This window comes from Falco punctatus (genome assembly GCF_963210335.1).
Source record: "Falco punctatus genome assembly, chromosome: 5".
Taxonomy (NCBI): Eukaryota; Metazoa; Chordata; class Aves; order Falconiformes; family Falconidae; genus Falco; species Falco punctatus.
The window spans coordinates 56,317,069-56,325,923 of NC_137584.1; positions in this window are offsets into that span (position 1 = coordinate 56,317,069).

Below are 8,855 nucleotides of genomic sequence, written 5' to 3' on the forward strand. Positions count from 1 at the left end.
CTTGGAAGTTATTCCACTGGAGACAATTAATACACAGTGTTTATAACTATATATTATAATTGGATATGATAGCACAATCTGTAGTGAAGATGTCCCAACATTTCTCACTTCAAGACACCTCTTTTAGTTAAAACTTTGCCAAATGGATTTTGGACTGAAAAATTTCTTACCAGATGCTTTTCCTTAGCCTAATCATTTTCTTGTTTGTTTCTCAATTTACAGATAAAATAATGTAAGCCTTTATGAGAACAAGGCTAAACAAAAAGTGTGTATGTTGCCTGTGTTGAAAATGTTGTGGGTTTTTACCTTAAAAGTTTTAATCCATCCAGTTGTTGATGTAAAATATTAAACTTGATGAGAATGGAGGGGGTTTATGCTAGGAAAGTATTCCTACAGTTCTAAAAATCTATCCACATTTGAAAAATTCCATTTTGCAAGTGTTCAGAAAAGACTTGCTAGAGATTTAGTTGAAAACTGAAGAGTCTGTCTGCTGTGGACCTACTCAGGGCTGCACAAATATAATTCTTCCTATGATTACAGCCAAGCACCACAAAAATATGTGCCTCTTATGGACCTTTCTGTTGACAGAGTGGAGAGGAGAAAACAAATTAATTTGAATTCAGTGTAGATAAAAATGGAATTTAGGAGTTAGTGATTATATACATGGAGAAAGAAATGGAAGGACTATGATAAATGAGAGGGTGTGACCATGAATTACCACGTATATATGCAGGAGAAGGGGACTGGGAGTTTGTGTGGAAGATGAGGTTTAGGGGATGACAAACAACGAAGGTGGACAAAGGAAGAGAACTAAGGTTACCTGAGCAAAGGGACCAGGACAAATATGTGAAGAGAATTAGATGGTGATTTCAGGGAATGGGGGCAAAAATGAACACCAGCTAAACCAGGGATTAGATGGTGCAAGAGGGCTAACTGGTAGTTTGGGAGCTGGTCAGTGGTTAAGTCGAATTGTTTGGGTAGGTAAGAAGACAGGAAGGTGGAAGGCACAAAAATGACTGTGAATAAGAGTCAAACAAAACATTAAAACAACATTTTACAGGTGCAGTGTAAGGTTAAATGCAAGCTTTTAACACATAGGAAATGCCAACATTGATACTGCTTTAGAAACTTTAATTTGAACCCTTGGGCACAAACATGATGATATGCTATTATGGCATGATGATAGACTATTTCTTCTGCAGAAACCCAGACTTACTCAGGGAACCCCATTATAAGAAATCTCCTCTGGGTTTACACAGGGTTATAAATTGAAGATTACAAAACTCCTGCTTCATTGGCTCTGGCAGTCAGAAGGTGTGAAATGCATTAAGCAGTGGATTGCTAGAAGGAAAGCCACCTGCATGGCGATGCTGAAAATTAGGTTCCTTCTTTGCCTCTGACAGTTCTCATATGATACTAAACAAGTAATTTTAGTCTGACTTTTCCAGATGGTCACTAACTACACATTTTCAGAGAGCCACCCGGAGATCGGAGATCTGAGATCTAGTTTGAAATAGTGTTGGCTAGTCATAGCTAAATTCTGCTGGAATGACACTTCATATGTAAGGACTTGAAAAGTCAGGTCTTTGGCACCTTGGACACTGAATATTACAAAACCATTTTGACTTTAAGATCTTGCTTTCCCATTCTATGGCAGTTAATGCTTGACACCTCAGACTGTTCCTTAGGTCCAGATGTCTCCCCAAATAGAGAAACATAATTTAATTTGGTTATTCCACAATTGATTTCAAGTTGAATACCACAATAAGCAACTCTTTTATTTATGCAAAACTACATGGATTTGTTTGTTTCAACTTGAACATTTAGTTCAATCCTACAGGGCTTTTGGCACTTTTTTCATTAGCTTGTGATTCATCTCACGCAAGGGGTCAACTAGGTTCTTGAATTAAACACATAAGGAGAAAAAAACAATAGTTCTGAAATGAGAAAACCATTGTAGCTTGCATTTACTGAATAAAAACCTATGTGGTTAAGCTTTGTAACTAAAATAGAACCTCCACTTTTGGATAGAAACCAGAGAACAGTTTGGAGTTACAGTAAAATATCATGTAGACAAATTAATTTCAGTGGAACAATAGTGCGAAGTGTTGCTTTCATTTTATTTTCAAACTCAGGAAACCTAGACTGTGATTCTTTCATACTCAAGTAGAGTTTATTAAATGACAGCTAATGTAGGAAGATACAGAGCCAAAAACCTGGGGTAGAAAATGAACATTTTTTGTAGTAGTGTGGGAGGATGAAGCTCAGAAGAGTGGTTTATATCTTTTAGTGACTCAGGTATTACATACTCAGATGAATGCTTAACAGCAGAACAGCTTGCTATGTAGCTTCTCAGGCTAGAGGACTGAAAGCAAAGGGTTACACAAGGGAAAACACAAGTATGCTTTGTTCAGCTGAAATCAAACTCAGGATACTCCTAACCCTGGAGTGGTGTTCACAGCTCATGATCTTGTAATTAGGAAAAAAAAAATCCCCAACATCAGAACTGGAGATAGCAAAGAAGCATTTAAATATGTTTTTTCGCAGAGTATTAAATTGTGAAAATTTAAACTAGAACCTGTCATTTGCTAAGTATGTGCTAATTTTTTCTTCTTTTTTATTTTATATTTTTTCTCTCCATTTTGGAGATACACGGTGTGGCACCTTGAATTAACAGGCCTAATATCACCTCCCCCTGAACCAAACGTCCAAATAACTTTATAGTAGAGGAAATATTATTCTCCCACATAACCATAGACTGCCAGCAGATGCACAGGAAGGCTCAGGCCTCCTAAATTCCGCAGAGAAAGTCTATGGGAGAAACAAGCAAACTCTTGAGACCCCATTCTGTTTCTTAACACAACAGAGACAATCCTTTCCCTTCTAAAAATGTCACTCAAAAAAAGGGAATGTTTTTTTCGATTTTAAATGTGTATAAGCATGTATGCACACTTCCTCAAAAAAAAAAATAATTCCTTTTTCATAGGAATAGTTAACAATCCATTCCAGAAAAATGACTTCAGCCTTCTAGGCTGTGAGAGGGTTACCACATTTGGATTACAGGTTGAAAATATTGCAGGAGTCTTCTTTAAGCAATTTTCCTTTGAGCGACACAATGTCTTGTATTGAAAACAAGTTCATTAGATTATAATCTGACACACTAAATACTTTTTAAACATTCATGTAATTTTATTTAAAAGAACCATGGAAGAGATTATTTAATGTAAGAACAGGATTCCCTTACCTTCTACATGAAAGAAAAGCCTGTGAAGGGGCTAAATTTTCAAGAGTAGTTCATTTTGCAAGGAAAAGGCCATAGCTGTATATTCAGGTCAATGGTTCAGCATTTTGGCCAAAAAATCTGAAAACATTGTTTTCGGCATTGCAGTAAGGTGGCCTTGCTAATTTCAGCAGGTGTGATCTTTTGCTTTCACAGCCTACAGCCAGAAAGAATTATTAGACCCCATCAGTCTGGCCTCCTATATAATACAAACTATTAGGTTTTAGCCAGATCTGTATTACATTCAAAATGAAATTGTTAAGTTAGATGAATAAGGTTTCAATGCCCAGAAGAGTAAGAGATTTGTTAGCTGCAGTCAGAAAACAGGACACAAAAGGTGACACTTGTGCCCAAGGTCACAGCAAGAGCTGATGGCCCAATAGGTGATGTGATCTCAGAAGATGGACCAGACTTAACTCTATGAGGGAAGAAAAAAGTCTTCTTCAAGTACTTGGCAAATCTAATGTGGAGGTTATTCCTTTCCACCTCCAAATCTGGTAATGAGTAAAAATCTGAATATATGAGGACACATTAAGCAGGACTCTAAAAGCAAAGATCCGCAGCACAGCCCTAAAGCATGAATTTGTTCTATGTGAGGTCCCATATTCAGGTGTGGTTGTTCTCTAGTACTTCAGAGGAAAATCAGAAAACTTGTGATAATGTGCTCACATGTTGTTAATTGTTCATGAGGCATAAAAATGCTGTGCTGATTCCTGCTGGTGAGTAACTAATGGCCCTGTGCATGGCATCCAATTGTAATGATTGCTGTACTGCCCAGCTATAATTTAACAAGCATGCTGAGGGCACTGCCTACAATATCTCTGAGGCCTGTGAAGGATGGACATAAACATCACTTCACTAGACACAGACAGCAAAACCAGAGGGAACTGCATGCCTATTCAGTCAGTCCAGTGCACCTACTACACTTTTTCTCAGGAACTGGATTAAAGCAAATCTTTTCAGAATGAATCATGCTTGTGAATCAAGCATGTCCCAAACTCTTTGCATATTTTTAAATACTGTCAATTTGCCACACCAACAGAAATTAAATCAGAACCCCAAATTTATTTTTGATAGCATAGCATCAGCAAGCTAAACTAGTGTTAAAAATAAATCCCAAGTCCAATAAATTGCCAGCCTGTTTCCATAAGAAAATGACAGTAAAAATGCTGATCCTTTGCCTTTAAGAACTGTTGAACCTCAAACAAACTAGTTCACAAAATAATGTGGGTGAAAACTCAGATTTCAAATAGAAAATAATCAAAGATGGATACCAACATCAGTTAGTAGCACAGCAAAGACACAATATTTAGGAATGCATTTGTATATATATATATACATCTGCTAATGTAAGAAAGTAAAATACAGCAAGCAAGATAGTTTTTGGCTAACTCCTGCTTTTGAAAGGGATCTCTGTTTCTGTCTGGTGGTGTCAAACCAATACACAATAGAAAAGTATACTGACAGACACAAGGCCTGTGCCAGTTGTTTTTAACGTAGGATTGTAAAATATTTTCTTGCATTTGATAGCAACAGTAAAGTGACACTGGTGTGAAACTGATAAAAACAAGATCTTGAGTAGGTTAATGTGTTTTTGTAAGTGACTGCAAATAGCACTTGTGAGTGGAAATGTGCAGCATGTACTTAGAAAAGCCATCCATTATTGCAGCATTATGAGGGAAAAGGAAAGGACAGCATCATAAGAGGTCCTGACTCTAGCTGAGGCTCTGTGTGAACAGGCAGATGCAAAACTCTCTAAATCGGAAATTTGTGGCACATGAACAATCGGGTGCTGTAAAATGTGAGCGTTTACGTGGATCCTGTATAACTGGGCCCATATAAAAGGGGATTTTCATTTTCAAGTCTCTTTTGTCTCTGTCAGTATGTGCCACTCACTACCTCTTAAGTACTGTGGAACATACCTGGTACCTAAAATTGAATGATGGGCCTGAACTCTTGCATTTTTCCTGTGTGATGTGAAGTTAAAAGGTTTAGTATAACAGACTTGATTTAGACAAGCAAACAGAAACAAATACGATATTTACTTACTGTAGGCGCTTTCAGTACCTAAGGTTAAAGAGTCATCTGTTTCTCTGGTATAATTCCACTGGTTTCAACGGAATCAGGGCAGGATAAATTTGATGCAATACGTTCACCTGGTCACCTAGCACACAGCAGAAACGTTCCCTTTGTGTGGAAGTCTGCATACAATCAGTTTGCCATCTAGTGGCAACTATTTTGAACACAGACTAATTTAAAACAGTAGCTGTTATTTTAAATACCAGGGTGTATTAAATCGTCTGAGGCGCATGAAAACGTGCATCATCAGGTAAAAATTATTATAGAGCCTCAAAGGGTAACTATGTGCATACCCAGCGTTGTAGATGCAGACTGGAAAAATTTCCTGACTCAAGCTATGTGACACAAAAACATCTCCAATTGCGCCAATACTTTCTGAACAGCGTGGCTGAATATATATCACCTGTAGCATTTTACATGAAAGAAGATGGAACAAAATACTGATCATTAGACACATTTTAATTCACCCATCTCCCACTCTTGCCGGTCTTTCTGGGATTAAAAGAAATGCTATTGCTGAAAATTTTTACATAGCCAAACTGTCCCTACTCGAGTAGTCTCAATGGGTGGAACGGCAGCTGCTCATGTGGGAAAAGCAAAGACATGGCCAAGTCAGATTGTTTGTATTAAGGTTATGAGTTACTAATAGAAAGACTAGTCACAGCTAATGACCACATGCCATACCTCCTAACCCAAAGCAGCTACCAGAATCTGCTCAGGAAATGCAAAAAAGATGTACTTTTTGATGGTGGATGGCCTGGTAGCACTTATGCAGTTATCTAAGTGGGATTATTTTCCCTGCTTTTAATGCTAATTTGGCCATTCTTAAGAGTAACTGGGCCTTTGTCTGCTTGTAGTACTTAAATGCTCTGTGTTACTATACTACTCCTTGCTTTACTATTATTACCATATGTATCACATCACAGCAAATGTATCTGACATAGGGAAATGCTGTTATCTTATTATAGAGAGAAATGTCTCATTGCTTCAAACTCAAAGTGGCAAAGACTTCTGCCCTTTCTTCTGCACAAGAAATTCTACACATTTCATAAGAAGCTTAAAAAAAACATTAAACCCAGTGTTGGAATACAGTATCCTTAGACCTGATTTTGAAATACTAAAAAGATGAGTCCTGCATGTCTAAATTCTACTGGGAGCCAACTCTGTAATGATGGAGATGAAATACTTGACAGCCAACTGATGTCAGTCAGCCTAGAAGACATGCCAAATAGCTAGCAGTAGGTAACCTTGGTGAATGACAAGAACCAAAGGGTAACAAAGGGTCAGAGATGAACGCAGGTCTTCCAATTTTAGAGTATCCTGAATTGACAGGAGATTCCCCCGAACACTGAAAACTTGAGCAAAATGATGTGAAAAATTTCATTTAGAGAAGACTTAGGCTGCTGAAATTCATATTAGGATGTCATTAGCTGTTATCCTGCAGAAAACCATTTAATAATGAATTCTATTAAACTGGAGCTATACTAAAGAGCTGTTGAAATACATTTTGGAGATGTCATAAATACAATTTCTTTTGTTTGTTTTATGACAAATATCAGCTGGCTCTAATGTCAGCAGAGCAGTAAAATTGAGTAAAAATTCTTTAGATGAGAGAATTTATCAGGTTCCTGAGCTTAATGATATGTCTGCTTACACTATAACAGTCAAAAATGTAAATATACATAGATGTTTCGTTGAATTGCTCAATGCATCTGTATTCAACCTCCTATTCGGTGATCACAGACAAATGCTCAGTTCATTGGAAATATACTTTAGCCCCAATTGCCAAACTTGTTGTGATAAAGTGACTTGCATTCTGTTCTGAGCCATGAATCATGGTCACAAGAGTTAATTAAAGTTTTAATGGCAGGGTCAACAAGGTCAAGTGAATGAGTTTGTCTATATGTAATTAGGGCAGAACGGAAGATAATGAAGTTCAACAGGTGTAACTGAGAGTAGAAGCTGCCTGTTGTATTAAAGTGCTTGACTTAAAGATTCAAAATTGCTTTCGGAAGGAAAAGTTGTGGAAAATACCTTTTTACTTCTCAATGGAAGAAATTTTTCTCCAGAAATGACAGGTCTGAAAATAAGACAATGTCCCAAAACCATCTTTACTTTTACTTTCAAACCTGCTGAACTCAAGGATATGAATAACATGCTTGTTTCAACAGCACAGATTTTTATTGTCTAAGTAAATGCAGTGTATCTATGACTGCAGAAAAATAAAGGTAAATGAGGAAATTTTGTAGATGGAAATTCACCCTGGGAATGCTTTATTTTACATCAGATCAGTTTTAGAATTTCTGTATTTTCTCATATTGAAATGATGAGTTCAAACTGAAGATGGCAAATAACAAAAATCATGAATTTGTGGCACTTTTCAATCTAATAAGAAAATACATAGTTTATCCCAGTTCCTCTATACAGCCATTTCTTGCTCACAAGCTTGCTGTTTTTAGAACAATCACTTTCCTCAAATACTGATAAACAACAAAAGCGTACTCCATGAACAGGACAAACTGCATGTGGAATAATTTACTGCATAATCCTAAGAACCCAGCCTAAAAGCACTGAGGCAGGTTTCTTTAAACTCCCTCTTTGGAGAGCAACGGGAAATGTGTGGATGTGTAAGTGTCCCAGTAGCCCTTCCCCCCAGCTGTGTATTAACACATTTATGACAGCTATCGGCAGTGCAAATTTCTTTCTACTACCTTGCCAGCGCTCAAATCAGCCCTTCAATCAGAAGGTACACTTCTGCAAATGAAAAAGGGGTTCAGTGTCCATGCCCAGTCAATCCTGGTTTCTCTCCTCAGGGCACCAGAAAGAGATGGTTAATTGGTACCGTGTATTACTGCACTGTGGACACCTGCCTGCAAAGAACAAAAATGAGACCATTAGGTCATTTCATAGAGGCTCTACAGTTACATATACCCCAGTAAATTAAAACAGTGACTGGAGACATTCATGGGCACAGAAAGGGGATCGCACATTGAATCAAATGGTGGTGGAAAAGGTTCTTGCCCATGCTGGAGCACAACTGGGAAGGCTGGCACAGGCCTGGGCTGCCTGCAGGCAGCCTGTGGGCAGCCACCCTGTGTCTGCTAGAGGACACACCAGTCACACCGTGCCACACGGCCCAGGAGTGTTCACTGCACTATAATAGTACTAGTATCAACCTAGTGTATTGTTACTTGTTAAGCTTTCAGGTAATGTGTAGACTTTATGGTTGAATCAATTATAAATAGGTAATCCCATAAAATGTTCAGCCATTCCAAAATCACCCCTTATATCCTGTGAGCTAGATTTTGGCTTTTTCAAATGGTGGAAACCCAGGCTTGATACTGTGGCAACAGCCCACCTGCAAACCCACGAGAGAGCACAGAGAGACAGTGCTGGAGAGGGAGCCCAAATAGCACCATGATGGGCTGCGCCCAGGGCCATCGGGGTGAGCCGTTGTCCATCTCCACAAGCCCAGAGGACAGCAGACACACAGTGG